The following is an 18,448-nucleotide window of genomic DNA, read 5'->3' as shown; positions in this document are numbered from 1 at the left end:
GTGCAGTTTAACTCGGCCGCAGGGTCTAACGTCCCTTCACCGTCCTCCGCTCTGTGCCGAGTGTGCAAGCCATTGTACATTCTTCCCTTTTATTTAGATATTGAACAATGTAAATGATTTTACTGACAATGAAGTACTTATTAAAAAATCTCGAGATAGAATTAGATCCTCCTACCTTCCCTTCATTTAGTGACAATGAAATAATCTATTGTTACATTAAATGCATTAGAGATGAGCATAATAACCCCGCTATTTTTATCACTTCTCCACCAGCTTTACGGATCTACACTTTAATACAGACAATGTGGAACTGTGATTTCCAGGCTTCCTTTTTTGACACTGACTCTTTATGACATTTTATCCAGGCTGCCCTGGACAAAAGCTAGCCCTTATTCTGCGGGACGTGAGTATGACTGGAGAGCCGTTTCAGGTTGCCGCCTGTTGGGAGTCTGAGCTCCCGTGGGGGAAAACCGCTTCACCTTTCAGGAATGGGAACAGTTGTAAGTTTCACGGCACCTCCAGGAGAACACAGACTTTCCGATCCCAAGAGGCTAGGATACGGAGGTGCGGGCAGCTACTGGAACCCTGATTGTGACCCCTGCTGGATTCCTCAGGTATGACTCACGGTTCCTGATGCCTTGGTGGCAGGTAACTGGATGAGGTAGGGTGAGGCCATGGATCACAGAGCTAATATTTTCTCCTAAAAACCGTACCAGAGCTAATATTCACTCATTCGTTCATGCATGCATACACGCATGCACTATTGATTAGGCTATGATAGGGAGCCATGGGATCAAAACTAAAGAGAAACCTGGTGGCTGCTGCCTTCGCATATCCCACAATCTCTGTTGACCAGCTGACAAAATGCGTTAGGCTAAAACTCGTGTTTCTACTGAGCTGAGGTATTTATTCCAAGACATTCAACTAGGTATCTTCTCTGTTAGAAATATAAGAACAAAAATTCCATCGGTATCTTAGTTTGTCCTTTCATTTAATAGCCATTTTAATGCTATTTGCCTTCTCAGAAAAATTAATCTTCATTCATTCTTCAATTAAATATTTAAGAAGCCCCTATTATATGAGAGTCATTTTTCTTGGGTTTGTTGGGGGGGGGGGGGGGGCTAGTTCTGTGACTAATGCAAAGACCTTCAAGGATCTCACAGTCCAAAAAGGAAAATAGGACATGAGCATAAATAACCATGCTCAATTGAAAGATATACAAAATAACATGAGAAAAGACAAACAGATAAAATGTTGAGAGTGATCAGGGAGTGGTGGGATTGCTGGAAGGAGTAAGAAAGCTGGAGTACATAGACTCTGGACTGAGACTTGATGGAAGAGTAGGATGTGACAAGCAGAGTTTTTCCAACACAGAATCAACATAGCACCAAGATTTTTCCCAACACCATCCCATTCATTAGTTCACTTGAGCCATAACAGCCCTCTGACATAGAGAAGTTAATAATACTGTTATCTTTTTTTTTTTTTTGAAAATAAGGAAATTGAGTCTGAGTAATTCAAACGGCACATGCAAGGTCGCAGAGCTAAGCTCTCAGTAAGGCAGAACCTTTACTCTACCATTCCATGTTGTAGGAGGCAGAATTCTAAGATGGGCCTCCACATTTCCTAACCACTTTCCCCAAATAATCCCGAGGAATGTGAATTTGAGGAATCTTCTCTGTGATTTGGTTGTGAGATGGCACCGCTTTAAAGAGGGCTGATTTTAGCTGGGTGGGTCTGACCTTTAAATGCAGAGGGATTTTTCCAACTACCACAGAAGGGGACATCGGAAGGATTCTAAGAGCAAGAGAAACTTAAGCCAAGAGTTCTTCATTGCTGAAATAGAGCCATGTGGCAGGAACCTGCGAGCAGCCTGTAAGCTCTAATAGCAGTCCCCAGTTGACAACCAGCAAAACAACAGGACCTCTGCCCTACAATCATGAGGAACTGAGCTCTGCCAACAGTTCAAGGAAGTTTGGGTAGATCTTTGCCTCCAGATGAGGATGCAGTGTGTTGATACTTTGATTTCAGCCTTATGGGACCCTGAGCAGAGGACGCCATTAAAACATGCTGGACTCCAGACTCATGGAAAATAAAGCTATGGGATAATAAATTTGTTATCCTTTTTGTTGTTTTAAACCTTTCAGTTTTGGGTATCTTGTTAGATAGGAGTAGAAAACTGATACAGAGGTCTCCTGGAATTTTTATACAACCTCCCTAAATTTAGCACTCTGTGCTTACACAAGGCATACATATGCCTACCCCAAGCAGGATAATCTTTCCCCTATTTGCTGAGTACATTTTGCTCCTTGCCACCTTCTCAGCTTTTCTTGAACAGTTCAAACCAATTTTTGTGATTGTATGCCCTTTCTCCACCTATACAAATTATCCCTATAGATTTCCGAGACATGTTGAAGAAAAGGATTCATGCCTGACTGACTGGAAATAATGGCATGACAGATTGCATTTTCTAAAAATGTCCACACCAATATTTCTGGTTCCACATGCTCATCCAGATTTTGCCATTCTCTCGTCAAGAAATTGAGTCTGCAGGCCTTACCCGCAAACTTGAGAAGTCTTCCACTGTGCTTATCAGGGTACGGCGGAAGTAGCTATCTGTGACTTCAGAGGTGAGGTCATACAAGGTGATGCAGCCTCCCTCTCTCTCTAGGGATGTTTGTCCTAGAATCCAGTCGTTATGCAGTGAAGAAGTCCAGGCCACATGAAGAGAACCCCACGAGGACAGACTCTGAGGCTCCTCAGCGCCAACTTAGCTCCCAGCTAATGATGTCCTGTTCAATGTTAACCACCAGCTCTTTGGGAAAGGAAACCCTGATCTGTAGCATTTGCCAAATTCTATGGTACAAATACTCCCATGATGGTCAATTTCAAGCTACAGACCTGTTGCCACACAGGTGCGAAAGAGACACACACAATCAGCTCTTACAAATCACAAAAACAAGCAGGCTGCACAGCATCCTTTCTCCTGGCCAACAGGCAGCACCAATTTCCCAGCCCTGTGAGTGAGCCCTGTGCGAAGTGGATACCCTACCCTCAAGATGCCGCAGCTAACACCAGGTGGAGCAGAGACACGCTTTTCCCAAATTTCAGGTTTATGAGCAAAGTAAATTAAGTGTTGGAATGGTTTGCTGAAAGCATGAAATAATCACAGCCAATGGCTAATGGGGAAGGAGAGGAAGATTCACAGAGGACCCTGGAGTTGTAAAGCCTGGAAGATTAGAAAAGCAGTTATATATTTGAAACTAAGGAATCTGCAGCTAAAATTTATAAATCTGAAAGCCGCAGTTATAAACTAAAAAGAGCAAATACATAGAGTTGCTAGATATCACGTGATTATCTGATTCACTTAATTCACTACAAGATGTTACTGCTGCCTGGCTTAACCTCTAAGGGGAAATTTGTATTTTAGAAGAGAAGGTTAATAGAACAAACGAGTAGTTGTCAAGAAATGTTAGTCTAAGATGTCCTATTGCTGAAATCAAATAATGGTAGTTGTTTATGTCTGAGCTCACAGTGAAAGACTTTTCAGTGAATAGAATTTCTCAATTAAAATGGTTTTCCTATGAGAAAAACAAAGGTTTTATTAAATTCCTGATGTCTGCTACAGTTTTGCTATTGGTGAGTCCTGGGAAATGACAAGACAAATTATTGACTACTACATTAGTGCTACCAGAAAACTTAGCATCATCCTTAGTTCATCCACTGGCAAATGTGTTTATGGATATGATTTCATATTGCAGCATAATATAGCCATATTTCCTACTGGTGAAGTGTTCTTCGTTTGTTAATGGAATTAAGTATGTCAATATTTCATGGAATTCTTCTCAGAACACTATTCCTTCCAGGTGTTTTGCCAACTGACAAGATTGAGAACCACTAACTTAAATGAATCTGTCATTAGTGGAATATAAGAGGGGATATTTTTAACAGGATGAGACGCCTCAATTTGCACCGCCCCTGCTCTGAACAGCTGCCATGCCTTCACCACAGGACAGAAGGAACAGCAATCAGAAACCTGGCATCTTAATTCTGAATGGCTTACTATCCTGGCCTTAAGGCAGCTGAAAGAAGTCAGAGGCTTTTTTGAAGACAAATTTAGCCTGAAGACACAGAACCATATGGAAGTCCAAAGAGACATGTGATTATGAGATTGTATAAATGTAAAATGAAAATTATAATCAAAGTCTGGGGATAAAACCAGGGCGATTGAGAACAGTTAAGGAAAGTGAGAAGAGACCCACCTTAGTAATTCCAGTCTCATCATGCTTAGGTGGTTTCAGAAAGTGTAAGTATGTCTGTGCGAGTGTGTCTGTGTGTCAGAATGTGTGTCCGTGCTCTACATCCAAGACCTGGAGAGCTGCTTGTCAAACAAGACTATATAAATAAAATAACCTGTCATCGAAGATGAAAACATCCCCCTCTTGGTATTATACTTGAACACAAAATATTATCAAATGAAAACAAAAGGTATAACTCTGAATAGTGTTGTAGACCTAAATATAATTGCACTGATACTAAAAATTGTGATGGGTGGATTTGCCAATATTTGGGATCTCCTAATAAAAATGGTAGTTAACCTGAGGACTCTAAGTTTATGGAAGCTACGAGGATAAGCTATTCAAAATTATTTATTTTTAGTTTATACCCCACCCATTTCCAAATGGGTTTGAGACAACACTCCTTTGCTAGACTGGAGTTATTTCCCTCTCTCTCTTTCTCCCCTTCTTCTTTTTCCTCTCTCCCTCCCTCCTTCCTACCCTCCCTCTCCCTCCCCATTACCTTCTCTCAATCTTTCATATGTAACAAGATCAGTAGGTCTTGATCGTTTTTTTTCCCCTTATTGTCACTTGATGCTTTTTAATAATGTGAGATACTGACAAAATAGCAATCTACTTCTCTTCAGATCTGATGCAGCACTTAATTTTGCTGGAGTTATCTTCTTTCTAATCCTGACTATACGTTCAGGCTCCTCTTTCTTTCACCTTAAAAAATAATAATTGTAGTGTCAAGGCTGGGGTTGAGGGGAGTGGGAGGGAATTGATATCCCCTGCCTTCAAAGGAAGTCCCTGTTAAAGATTGAAAACAAAACAAACTTTTTGCTGACCAGAGTGTGGTGAGATCATGTACTTAGACTGTTATTGGTCTAAATGTGACAGAACCTGAAAATTACTCTTATCCTTTGAGTCAATCATTTCAGGTCAAGGATTGTGGTCTGGAAATACTGTCAAAAGCATAAAAATTAGAGCATTTTCATCTCATTGTTAGATATAATAGAAAAAACATTTTAAGGGCAATGTACAAAGTTTAACTACAACACAGTATATCCATATGGTGTCATAAGCTATAGAACTCTATGTGTAGTAATGATTCCATTTGTCTATGTTTCCGTATGTGTATGTATGTATATACATATATATATATCAAGAATGAAATAAATAGAAATCCTCACAATAGTTATTTTTGATATGAGAATTGTGATATTATTTTGTTCCTTATATTTTGCTATACTTTCTAATTTTTCTGTAGAGTAGCTTTTATTTTAAAAATCCCTTTATGTGGACATGACTCCCAAGGATGTAAACCTCCCTAGCTATGTCGGAAAGAAATCCTAGAATGAGCTGGGACTCAGTGTCAAGGGATTGAAGAAACCTTCTCAACCAAAAGGAGGAAGAGAGAAATGAAACAAAACAAAGTGTCAGTGGCTGAGAGATTTCAAACAGAGTTGAGAGGTTGTCTTGAAGGTTCTTTTTACGCATTATATAGATATCCCCTTTTTAGTTTGTGGTGTACTAGAGTGGCTGAAGGGTGCCTGAAACTGTAGAGCTGTGTTCCAGTAGCCGTGCTTCCTTAAGATGATTGTATAATGGTATAGCTTTTACAATGTGACTGTGTGATTGTGAAAACCGTGTGTCTGATGATCCTTCTGTCTACGGTATAGACAGCTGAGTAAAAAATATGGATAAAAATAAATAATCAGAGGAACAAAGGTTAAAATAAATTGAGTAGATTGAAATACTCAATGAGAGGGAGGGGTAAGGGGTATGGCATGTATGAGTTTTTTTCTTTTTTCTTTCTTTTGCTGGAGAAATGCAAATGTTCAAAAAAAAATGATCATGGTGATGAATGCACAATATGTGATGCCATTGTGAGCCATTGAGAATGGCATGTCAAGAATGTTTGTATGTTTGCTTGTTGTTTATAATTTAAAAAATCAGAAAACAATCTAGAATGACGCTAAAAACAAGTTCCCCATTCATGTTCTTAAAAATCAGAATTCCCTATTCTCTGAATTACTCTAGAGAGTTTGATCCTGTATTTCCTTACTTCCTTTTATTCTTGGATGTGTCCCGTTAGCACTTGGCTTCAGCGTGAATTTTCTTCACCACCCTGCCTCAGTGCTGCCAGCTCCCGAGGACTGCGTCCTTGCGTGTCGCCAAAGCAGAACAATGGAAGTGCAAGGCTTTCTCTCACCCAGGAATGCTGCTACTCTCTGCCTTCTGCATTGTTTTACCTTATCAACCAGAACACTCTCTCTTTCTCCTCCTTTCTCTTTTTTCCAGGTCTTGGCCTGGCAAACACTGGCTTTAACATTGTTCTTTTGTTCTCATCACTATGAAGCTTCCAAAAGCCAATTGTCTTCCTAGGATCACAGACAAACAGAGGTGTGGACCCCCGGTAAGTACTTAATTAGGAAATGACCTGCTCAGAACGCTGAAGCTTGATCCTGATTGTGTATTTTTCCTGTTGATCCTTTTTGATGCTTTTATGCAAAGAGTCTCAGCAAAATTTTCGTCCTTTTAATTTGAGGGCCCCTTCATCTCATATACATCAAGAAGCCAAGATACCCTCTGACCCAAATATTCCATTTCTGGGATTATCACTGAAAGAGAAAAGTCTAAACCTTGGGAGGAAAACAAGCAATAAGATATTTATCATAGTGTCAGCTATAATAGTTAAAAATTAGAAGCAACCAAACCAGTCCACAATCAGGAAATAATTAAATAATTTGGGGCACATTCATAAAATAAGAAAAGTAGTATCATTATTAGAAGTAATGATTAAGACTACATAGCAATGGGAAAATATTTATAATATAATTTTAATGAAAAAAGCAATATTTAAATAATTTCTAACTTTAGTTAAAGGCACAAGGGAACTTGGAAGGATTGGAAGGACAGATGATTTTAAAGAAAAGGCATCACTAGTTATTTTCATTAGTTCAGAATATGTTCAAGCCCCAATCTAAAGATGCAGATTAACAGTTCTAAAAGTTCCAGTAGTGAAGGATCTTACCGCCCACATGTGGATCGAGGTGGAGTTTCCTTCCTTGCTACTCATCCTAACCTGGCAGTGAGTACAATGCTATCCTTTGTCTAGAGGAGGCCAAATACAGTGTCACAAACATGGTGAAGTATTTCACTTCCCTCCCATCCAAATACCTATGCTTTGAACCACACAACCTGAAGACAGAGATTTACTACTGTCCCATCAACCCTTGGTGATCAAGCATTTCTCACTGGATTTGGCCACACCCCTGACACTATTCCCACCACCCGTGGCAGTGTCTTGTACAGGGGTATTAGCAAGTCTCCAGGGACCTGTAAGTTCCAAGCGAGCAGTCCTGCAGGGAAGGACTTTCCACTCCTTCTTGGAGCTAGTATCTCTTGTGTGGCATTGCCAGAGGCCACCACCTAGAGAAGTTTAAGTAAGGCTGTGTTGACATTTTGCCTGAGGCTCGGTTCCCTCTTTCCCTGGAGTATACTTTTGTTATTCTTTCTGTCTTCCCGTCATCCACATCTACTGCCAGACCCACTGCTCCCTGTCCTCCACTTGTCCTTGGTTTTGCCGCTCTCTTTTCCCTTCCACTAGAAAGTTGTGAAAACCTCTTGTTATGACAGCTAAACCTTTTTCTATCTTAGGCGCCTCTACTAGACTAAGACCGGAGTACATCTCTTCCCTTTTAAGCCTTTGTCCTTGTCCTTCCCAAACATATGGCTGAAGAAAGACAGTTGATTCATCCTTATAAAACTTAGAGCCTACTAAGGCTCCGGCAGGGAGCTGAACCCTCTCTCATTCATTCTGGCAATGTGGGAGGGGAACACACAAGCCCGCGTAAGAAGACTGGCCCAGCAAACCCATACACATTATCACAGGGTCATTTTTCTAGGGCACACAAATGATCCCGCCTCATTAATGAAATTGCTTTAAACTTCCAGGAGGCATATAGATACTGCCTTGAAGGCATTTACTCAGGAACTTTCTTGGCTTTTTTCCCCAAGCACGGAGCCTTCCTTGGGCACAAGCTAAGATTTTCTTAAAAGTCCTGAGTTGTTGTAGACCCCCAGGTCCCACACATGTCCACTTTACTTAGAACTTTAGAATATGCATGTGTCTAAAAAATGAGTTGGCGGAAACGTAGCCAAATGACTGTAACAAATTTTAGAGGGTGGTGTGATGGTGGCTCAGTGGCAGAATTCTTGTCTGCCATGCCGGAGACCCAAGTTTGATTCCCAGTGCCTGCCCATGCAAAAAAAAAAAAAAAAAAAAAAAAGGTTAGAGTGGTAGAATTAGAGGTGATTTATTGCACAAAATCCTTATTTTCCAATTTTTTTTCCTACTCTTTTCAAGCTTCAAAGAGGGCAATAACATAAGAATATCTCCAGACCCTCCCTACATTAATCAATACTCCCTACAAAACCAGAATATTTCTTCTATTTCATCTTTGCTTCGTTTTCTTTCATTTTGCTCCTTGGTGAGGGTGTCTAGTCGTGGGCTCATCAATTTATCCAGTCCCCTTTCCACTCCCGCTTTAGAGGAGCTGAGTGGGGAAGCTACAAGCTGCTTTTTAAAAAAAGAGAGAGAGAGAGAAACACTCAGCGCAGCCACAGGCACTAATGTGAGAAGCTGGAGAAGGTGTCGTTTTTCACTCAAACTGACATTTAAGCTGTTTCATAAATATGAAATCAAACTTGAGGGTCCAGATGGGCTGCCGCCCCCTCTGCCTTTTGCTGGAATGACATGCTATTTACCAACCTCCGACAGGGGACTGAGGAATGAAACTTTCAGATGATGCGTCACCGAGGAAAATGATTGATGAGTGATGAATGAACTGGTGATTTTTTCATACAAGAATCAGAAGAGCGTCACTACACGATGGACAGTGATCCCCAGCAAATTCTGCAGCCACAGTCAGGCTGTGGGAGGAGCAGGGCGGACGTGTTTCCTGGGCACTGCACAGGACTACAGAGAACAAGTTGCAGTTTATCGCTCACCCTCACACGCGTGGAGGCATTTCCAAGAGGTTCACTTTTATTCTGGGTGATCCCCCAGCAGCAGTGGTTCCACATCGTATGTGCATCCTAAGAGGAGTATCATATGAAGCCAAAGCTGACATTTGGGTTTGGAGGACATAGGCACCTGGCAATGTCTTCCAATCTTGATGTAGAGTATTTAAGGGCATTTTATGTCTGCACCGTTTTGAAGGTGAGCATTGTGGAACCTTATCTTCATCCCTAGAGCCCTGTGGACCTGGAAGAGGTGAGGACAAGAGGGGAGTTAAGAAGCCCCGCTGCTGCCCTAGCAACACCAAGCCATGCCTTAGAAAGGCACCTGCTATTGTTATGTGAGATTCTGTGACATGCTTCCAAATCAGGGAGATGAACTGTGGTCCTCCATCATTCTGAAGGACTCTTGAGAGTTCTTTGGCATTGATCCCTGATTCCCTTGTACATTTCTGAGGAGCCACAGTTCCCTGAAAAACTAAAAATGAGACTTCCTGCTTATTTCATACATGTTAACACAAGGGGAAACATGTAATACATTAAAAAAATCATTTCAATTACAAAAGGCAGATTTTTATGATGCCCAAAGTTTGTATTTCCTACCATCACTTGAAAGTCAAAAGCCTGATGTTGTACGTGGTATTTTCTTCAATGAAAATGTGGTGATTCGCAGGTGCTAGCTGTCACCTTGAGACATCACAGGCAGAACAGACTTTTCACAACAGGACAGATTCCAGCTCATTTGGTCTAATTCTTTGGAGACACTAGCTTTGTATGTATCTGAGCACCCAGAGAAGAGCCTTGTCATATTTCAGTAGAGTGTGGCTCATGACCAGCAATATTGAAAGTCATTCTGCCTACTTCTTCCAAGTGTGCTCTCTTCTGCAAACAGAGATTTCCAAAAGGGACCTTAAGGTTAGCACAATGCTAGGGTAGGAAAACTCCCCCCTGCTACGCTGCTCAACCCCAGATCAAGGACACCACAATCCTTGCCAAAACAACACCAATGTCTGTGCCCTGCTCCAATTTGGGATTGCCCCACCTTAGACCCACTTTGGGAGATTAGATCAGGAACAACATGCCAGCTTTGCACTCACCTCTGGGCCCTTGCCAACTAAGGGAAAACTAGTTTAATCATCCAAAGGAGGATTAAAATAATTTACAGCCAGGATCTATGCTATTGAAATAAGGACATTGGTAGGAAAGGGGAGGGGGTCACTAAGTGAGGGATGGATAATCTGCCTGAGGAAAGCTTCACTTCCCTCTTTCAGGGTCTTCATCCATGGGCCAACAGGATACTCTCAGATAACTGTCTGCTTTTGATTGATCCCAGTGAAGAAATAAGTTTTTTTTTTTTAAAAAAAAAAGTTGACTCCAAGATCTTTGTTGGGTAGTTTGATTTGATTGTGGCATATACAACTTTCAAATTGCTCTGGATGAAAATTTGCCTCCTATCCCACTATGGACCATTGGATTTCTGGCCAGGCAGGATGAGTGATTCCAAGACATGTTTTATCCTCACATGCAAACAACCCTGGCAGGGTCCCCTCTAGGAATATTTAAAAGATCACTCAGACATATTTGGGCTAGTATGTTAGTAAGGCTGTATTATAAAGATGAGAAGCACAATAATTCAGGCCATACAGAAAAAAATGTACAACTTGTATTAAAAAAATAATGCATTGCTCATAAAGAACTTAATGCTTTTCTGCTATTTAGGGATCCTAATCATTTCATTGAGACACTAGGCCATATGCTGGTAACTTCTACAATGGGAGAAATTCAAAGATTTAGCTAAAGAAGGTTCTATCTGTCTGTGAACTGTGAATACCTACATTCAGTTTAATTCAAAAAATCATTTCTCAGTGCTATATACTGAACTAAATATTGCACACTACCCCCTCTGACCTCAGTTTTGAACAATATTTTGTAAATTGTTTTCTTTCTACATTTAATGGCATATATGTTTGCTATCTGCAACCATGAACAAAATAAATAATAGAATAAGGTGGTAAATAATTAGGCTATCATTTAGATCACATTGTAGAAAAGATTTTTTTCCTAGTGAGAATGTAATCCTTCACAAAGGACAAAGGAAACAGTGGGGGTAAGTCAGCAAGCTTCAGGGCCAAAGTTGCTATCATAATACAAAAGACGATCCTTAGAAATTACTCTTGTTCCACCAAATATACCCATAATTAGAAGGCTTGGCTACCTAAAGAAAGATCTAAAATTAAACACTCTCATAAATAGTCATCAAGCCTCCATAGAACCACGCAATTTCAGAAAACAGGTGGGACTGAAGACAGGCAAATGCCTCAAAGAGACCCTGTGATTACAAATATAACAGTGAGATGGTGGAGCAGAATAGTCTTGATCTTAGGGTAAAGCAAAATGCAGAAGACCCAATTAGGTAAATATGAAGGCTCGGGACAGAATTTCAGTTTAAGGCTGGTTTATAATGTCTCTGGGGAAGACCAGGAAAAGGTAAGAACCCACTTTAAGAGTTTAGGCAAGACAGGTCTTAAAATGGGGCATAAAAGTTGGGAGAAAAAGACAAGGACCTGGTCACCAACACAGGGTCCAAGAGCAGGTGGTGACCTCAGGAACAAGACTGTCCAGGCTAATGACCAAAGGGCACAAAATTAGAGCCAAGCACACGACAATAGTAACCCAGCACTGCAGAGTTTCAAAGTATTTTCACTCACAGTATCTCATTGTAAGGGTTTCCAATCTGTTTAATAAATGTACCTACCATGTGCCAAGAACTGTAGCAGAAAGGGAGAACCCAGAGATGAAGAAAGCACGGTCCCAGCATTTAGCAGAGTTCAGACAAGTGAGAAGGACTGAGGAATAAACAGACAGGACAAAATGCAGTGGTTCCTGGACATGAAAGGGTCCAATGAGAGAAAGGAGGCCATTCTGTCCTCTGTTCTGTCCTCTGTCCTTTCCTTACCCTTTGTAACTGAATGAAAAGCTCACAAGTGGCAGCCTTGGACTTGATTAAAATGACTTAGCATCATTTCACATACCAAAAATCCAAAATTTAAATTTTCATACAAGTGAATATTTAATTTCTCTCCCATAGGGCTGTACTTAAAGTACGGGATCATTTTTAAATTCCTCAGAACGGGCCCTGCCATGCGGAGCACCAGAGGACTTGGGGGTGGATGGACTCTAATAAGCTGCAATGTGACTTGGGTAATACAGAGCTCTGAGGAACAGCCTCCTACAAATGTTGGGTGATGAACTAAAAAAAAAGATGGAAACTTCAGCTTCAGTGAATGTGAGATTAAGACCATGAACACGTGGGGTTCAGGCCTAGGGGTTCCCTAGGAGCCTGGAAACTGAATAATTTGAACCCAGTTCTCCTCCTCCCCTCACCCTCCACTCAAATCTTCTGTTGCTAAGACAACAGGATGCTAGCAGGCATATGCACGTGCCTGCTCCCTGCATGCTGTTGCCTAGCAACAAGACACAGCAGAGCCCGAGCTCTCGCTCTTTGCACCTACCCTGCTTCATCCATCGCCTTGACTTGCCAGTTGCTTCCCCCCACCCTGAAGGCAAAGAAATAGTTCAAAAGGCTCACGATCTGATCTTCTTGTCAACAGCTTATTGTCAACACCAGGAGAAAAACCAAGCCTGGTTTCACTCAGCTTAACCCCTACACCATGAAGTTATAAAAAGTAAACTGACAATTACCTCTGAATGGAAATGAAAGGACAATTTGACATTCTGAGTATTTGAAATTGAGTGTGGAGTCCTAGACTGTAGTAATCAAAGGGATGCAGTGATAAGGAAAATCTTGAAGGACTGGAGCAAAATTAACACAAGTATTTTATGGGACAGTATGTGACCGGAGATTAAAATGGAAAAGAAGGAAGTAGGGAGACAAAACAAAGAAAGAAGAAATGAAGTGTGGAAAAACAGAGCCAGAAAGAGAGAAGAGGCTTTTAATTCACAATAAATAACATCCTTGCATTAAATAGCACTGTATAAACGGGAAAAACCTGTAACTTTATATAAACTAGGATCAGATGCTTAAAATAATAATGATTAATAATAAAAAGGAGCTCATTGAGCTTCCTTTTAATGCCAGGCATTACATAAAGTATTTCCATCTTCACAGTGACCTGCAAGAGAGATGTTAGAAAACCCCTTTACAGTTAGAACTCAAAATAGTTAAGTGACTTGACCAAGACCACGAAGCTAGTAAAATGGCAAAGCTCATAAAAATGGATTGTATTCAAATACAAATTAGTCTGACTCAAAATCCCACATGCTGTTTCGACATGTACTAGGACAAATATCTGGAAAATTGTGTGTGAAGCTTGTGAAATCATACAAATTTGTTAAATTGGGGACCTTTTAAAGGAACTATAAAAATTCTTTATATAACATTAAAGGAACGGCTTTTTCTTCAGACCTTTAATGCAATAATTTATGAAAAGAAAATCATCTTGCCAGTGGGAAAAGAAAATCTGATCTTTTAGCAAAATTTCCAGCAAAAAAAGAATTGAGAGGCCTTTTGAAGAAGTTGGAGAAAAGATACTGCAGTGTTAATCCCATTTCCAATTTTTGGAAATGTTGATGGAATTATAGGAAACTTTATACAGCAGTAGGTATATCCAGAAATTAATTGCTCCAGGAATGTCAAAATATCAGCAAAAAATAATATACTTCTGAGGTTGTGCCCTCTTCTAATATGGAACCCCCTTCCTAGCAGCAACGTAAAGCCCTTGCTTGGTGAGTGTGGGACACAGCACAGCCAGCAGGGATGGGTGCACACACAGTGAGGGCTCCTTTCTCAGACCCTCAAACTTCATGTCTAGAGAGGATGGCATCAGTCAGATAGATGTGACAAGTTACTTGACCTAGGCTTCAGTTAATGCTGCCAAATGCATTTCTCATTCTAAAAGGTGAGTCCAGGCATGCTTAGCAAATCCTTTTGTCGTATGCATTAATTTCCAAGTTATAGAATGTTTCTAAATATTATTAGGGATCAGGCAAACTCTCCTTACTAGGGTCCAGATCCTGTGTCCAGAGTGGGAAAAATTGGGATAACTGGTAACAGCCCCATCCCTCCCTGTTCTAGTTTGCAAGCTGCTGGAATGTGATATATCAGAAAACAGAACGACTTTTAAAAAGGGGAATTTATTAAGTTGCAAGTTTACAGTTCTAAGACCATGAAAAGATCCAAATTAGGGCACCAACAAGAGGTTACCTTCACTAAAAAAAAAAGGCCAATGAAGTTCGGGGTTTTTCTCTCAGCTGGAAGGGCACATGGTGATGTCTGCTAGCTTTCTCTCCAGGCTTCCTGTTTCATGAAGTCCCCCTGGGGTGTTTTTCTTCCTCATCTCCAGAGGTCTAAAGCACTTTCCAAAATGGTTCCCTCTTAAAGGGCTCCAGTAAGCAACCTCACCTTGAATGGGTGAAGACACATCTCCATGGAACCCATCTAATCAAAAGTTACCACCCACAACTGGGTGGGTCACAGCTCCATGGATAATTAAAAACCTCCCACCCAGTAATATTGAATGAGGATTAAAGGACATGGCTTTTCTGGGGTACACCACAGATTCAAACCGGCATACTCCCCAAACGTAAGATTTTTATTATTGTTATTACTGTTATTATTATATCGCATATGAAAATTATTTTCCAGGAATAACTTCATTTTTCTTAAAGATCAGAACTAAATGCCTCCTGCATAAAGCATAAACCAGAAAGGAAGCATGATCATGCTTTCTTGCTTTCTAGACAGAGTTATATAAAGTAACTAATTTGCAAAGCTTCACTTTGCCTATAATGTGTAATGTGATGTGCAGACTACTAATTGCCCCACCATCTCCATTCTATCTTTGTTTCATAGCCATAAAAATTTTTAGAGAAGCACATGGCCTCTCAGACTTAAGTCTAACCAATGAGATATAAATGGAAGTTTTTGGTGGAAATTTAAGAGGCAGCTGTTACACAAACTTTGCCCCTCTTCTTTCTTTTTCCTTCCACTTCTGCAGTTCTTGGAATGTGGAGGATGTCATCTCCAAGCCTGAGAGGGAGGGCCATACCTCAGGAAAGTAGAGCAAGGAGCTACAAGGAGTGGCAGTCCTTGAGAACACAATGGAATGAAGTCACAATATCAACTTGGGATTCCATACACTATAAGGATTTATATAAGAGAGAAGTAAGCTTCTTTTTGGTAAAGAACCTATCTTTTTATCTTGTTTCTTACAACCAAATCCAATCCTAAGTAATAAACAGATATTATAGCAGAGCTCTTATAGCCTAATTGGCTATCTAGGCAGGTAATAATTTGAATGACCTATAGCAGAGAAGAATTCTTGAATAGAAATGAGGATCTCAATTGTCCGAAGTGAGACTCTCATCCTTCACTGGTAAATCCAAGGAATCCTTGTCATAGTCATTAAAGATATATTTTTTCTTGTAGCACAAAGAATAATTTGTTCTCTCCCAATAAAATAAGATATTTTGTCCCACAGGCAAGAGCCTGTCCTTTAAAGTACCCATGCTTCTCACTGGAGGAGAGCGCTCCATCACATCTTGAGAACGCAGACCCTATTTGAGAAAATGCACACCCAGGAAGAGAAACTGTATCTCATAACATTTCCAGGAAGTGATATCCAAGAGGTCTTGTCTCTACAGCCTTTGTAATGATAATAAACAAAACTTTGGCGGTAATGATGGAACTGGTCCAGGGTAATGGATGAATATAAGATAAGACAATATGTTCTCAATGCTTAAAGGAAATATGAACATACACTGAAACTGTCAAAGATCCATAGCAGCATGGCCTAAACAGAAATAAAATGCCAGCTATGACTGTGAGCCCCAGATGTAGCTAAAAAATTTTCTAGTAACTACATTTGAAAAAGCAAAAATAAACAGGTAAAATTGATTTTAATAATATATTTTATTTAACCCAATATATCAATATATTGTAAATGTTATTCATATTAATATAATCCACAAAATACATATATTTGACATTCTTTTTTTCTGTACAAAATCATTGAAATCTGGTGTGTATTTTACATTCACAGTACATTTCAATTGAGACAAGCCACATTTCAAAAGATTGTGGATGGTGGCTACCACACTGGACAGCTCTAGAGTAAGTAATTGGTTAGTGAAAATAATAGCATTATTGAAATGCCATAGGCATCTCAAGTTTCACAAGCCCAACTAAAGCCCCTGCCTTTTAGTCATAATATTATCTAACCACAGAAAGTAAAGGCAGCTATTCGTAAATAGCCACTACAATGGTTATGCTATTACTACCACCCATAATCATTGGTTCAAATCTTGTCTATCAAAAGGGTCTCCTTTTGTGCCAACCCTATGTCTATTGCTGCATTTAAGCCTATTTTCCCAATTCTGTCTTCCACAGATGAGGGGCACAGAAGACCAAATTCTCCACACAATAACCCTCCATGTTTGGAAGAACAAAACTCCTGGGACATTCTCAACTTAACTTGCTGGCCAGGTGGTGTGATTTAGAGTGACTGAATCCAATCCCAAGCCACCAAGTCTCAGATTTCCCTACACCCAGCTCACCCATGAACACCTCCAGTCTTCCAATATAGTTCTAAGGCCAAGGACGTTGTGAAAGCTTTCCTTTAACCACAAAGCAATGTGGAGTGTGACTTCTGTGTAGGTCTATTTACACCTATGAAAAAGAAGAATTTGAAGACAAAGAGAAATAGGAGAAAGAAGATGAGAAGGAGATGGGGAAGGTGAAGGATAAAGAAGAAGCAGAAAGAGGAAGAAGAAGAAATGTGTTCTGTCCAAGAAGGAAGCAGTTACATGATTTGAGTGTTAGCACTGGGAGGTAAACCTCAGAAAAATATCCGCTTCACCTAGCCGCCTGGTTGGGAATATGGCATCAACAATTTAATTCTTTGAGCTAAATAAAGAGTCCATGCATACCAAGTTAAAATACAAATAATCCTAGAAAGTAAAGTGCCAAACCTTCAAGTATTACTATAATTTAATTCATCATATGCAAACAAATTGGTCAGTTAAACAGACCCTAGAGAGGTAAGCTCAGATCAGGGAGTTCTGACATGCAGGGTAGGAAAGATCTGGGAAATGGGGGGCCCCAACCCCCAGACCTCAGTAAGATGACCTGGGACACCTGGAGAAAGGGGGCCCAGACACAGCACAGGATGCCAACAGGGGAGCAGAGTTCACCAGACCCCTTACCCTTTCTACCATCCTGGTTTACACAGAGCCGGTTTTGCCATGGAACACCACTATTTCCTAACCAGCGAAGCTGCAGTTATTCCTTCCCTCCATTCTTCTTCCCAAACTCCAATTTGAAGTTTCACACTTCACTATGTCTTTTTTTTTTGTCTTATCTGTACTCACTCCTTGAAGATATAAAGAATGTGACCTGTTGCTATCACTTCAATTCTCATGTTTTATTTTAAGATCAGTTTCTCCTCCTTGGGCCCAATACATTTCTGGCTTTCCAGGGCATTTGGCTCAATAACAATGAGAAAAAACATAACACTCTCTTTTTGGACTTTTAAAATTCAACTGGACAGTCAGTTGAAAGCCAGTGCTTGACAACAGAGCCCAGACATTTATGAACACCAAGAAAGGTCCAACAGTTGAAAATAAAAGAATGGATGTTTATCACGCCATATAGTTCATGAGACGTTATTCATCCAGTCATTTGACAGCAATGATTGAGCACCTAGTCTGGTACTGTGCTCTGAGAGCAGCAATAAGAAACAATATAACAACACATACCCCATCAGGTACTGCCATAGAGCTGTCCCCAAAGTGGAGAGTGACACAGAGAAAGATGTTGGCTCTGGAAGTGAGGTTGATTGGAGCTTGGTCCGTTCCTCCCTCTAGCTCCATGTGTCTCTCTCCCCAAGCTTATTTTTCAGAGAGAGAGAGGAAAATTGTTTGTTAGCAATAATATATTAACACCTATGCTTCCCTGATAAGGACAGGGAAGACAGAGGTAGAAGAAGGAGGATGGAATTAGAGCTGATTCTGAGTTTTCTTTTTCTAGTTATTATGAAAACAGTAAACATCCTTGAGGTAAAACTAGATCAATTCAGCTGTTTGGCAATAAGTAAGTATAACAGAGTGAATGCCTAACGTACATACCT

At 40.4% G+C, this 18,448-nt stretch overlaps 1 long non-coding RNA gene across 3 annotated transcripts; it reads left to right on the top strand.

The window, feature by feature from the left end:
- The first annotated feature begins 278 nt into the window (after window positions 1-278).
- On the top strand, window positions 279-17,962 carry LOC143648373 (uncharacterized). 3 transcript variants are annotated; one of them, XR_013158505.1, is made up of 4 exons: window positions 279-614; window positions 6,582-6,696; window positions 15,320-15,501; window positions 16,711-17,962. It is a non-coding gene; the product is annotated as an uncharacterized LOC143648373 (long non-coding RNA). The 3 variants fall into 3 exon arrangements; XR_013158506.1 differs by lacking the exon at window positions 279-614 and adding an exon at window positions 2,668-4,306 and having other exon boundaries at window positions 15,320-15,486; XR_013158504.1 differs by lacking the exon at window positions 279-614 and adding an exon at window positions 2,668-4,306.
- The last annotated feature ends 486 nt before the right edge of the window (window positions 17,963-18,448 follow it).

The sequence above is a fragment of the Tamandua tetradactyla genome, chromosome 10 (genome assembly GCF_023851605.1).
Source record: "Tamandua tetradactyla isolate mTamTet1 chromosome 10, mTamTet1.pri, whole genome shotgun sequence".
Taxonomy (NCBI): Eukaryota; Metazoa; Chordata; class Mammalia; order Pilosa; family Myrmecophagidae; genus Tamandua; species Tamandua tetradactyla.
Note: the sequence above shows the minus strand (reverse complement) of the source record. Positions and strands in the feature narration are given on the sequence as shown.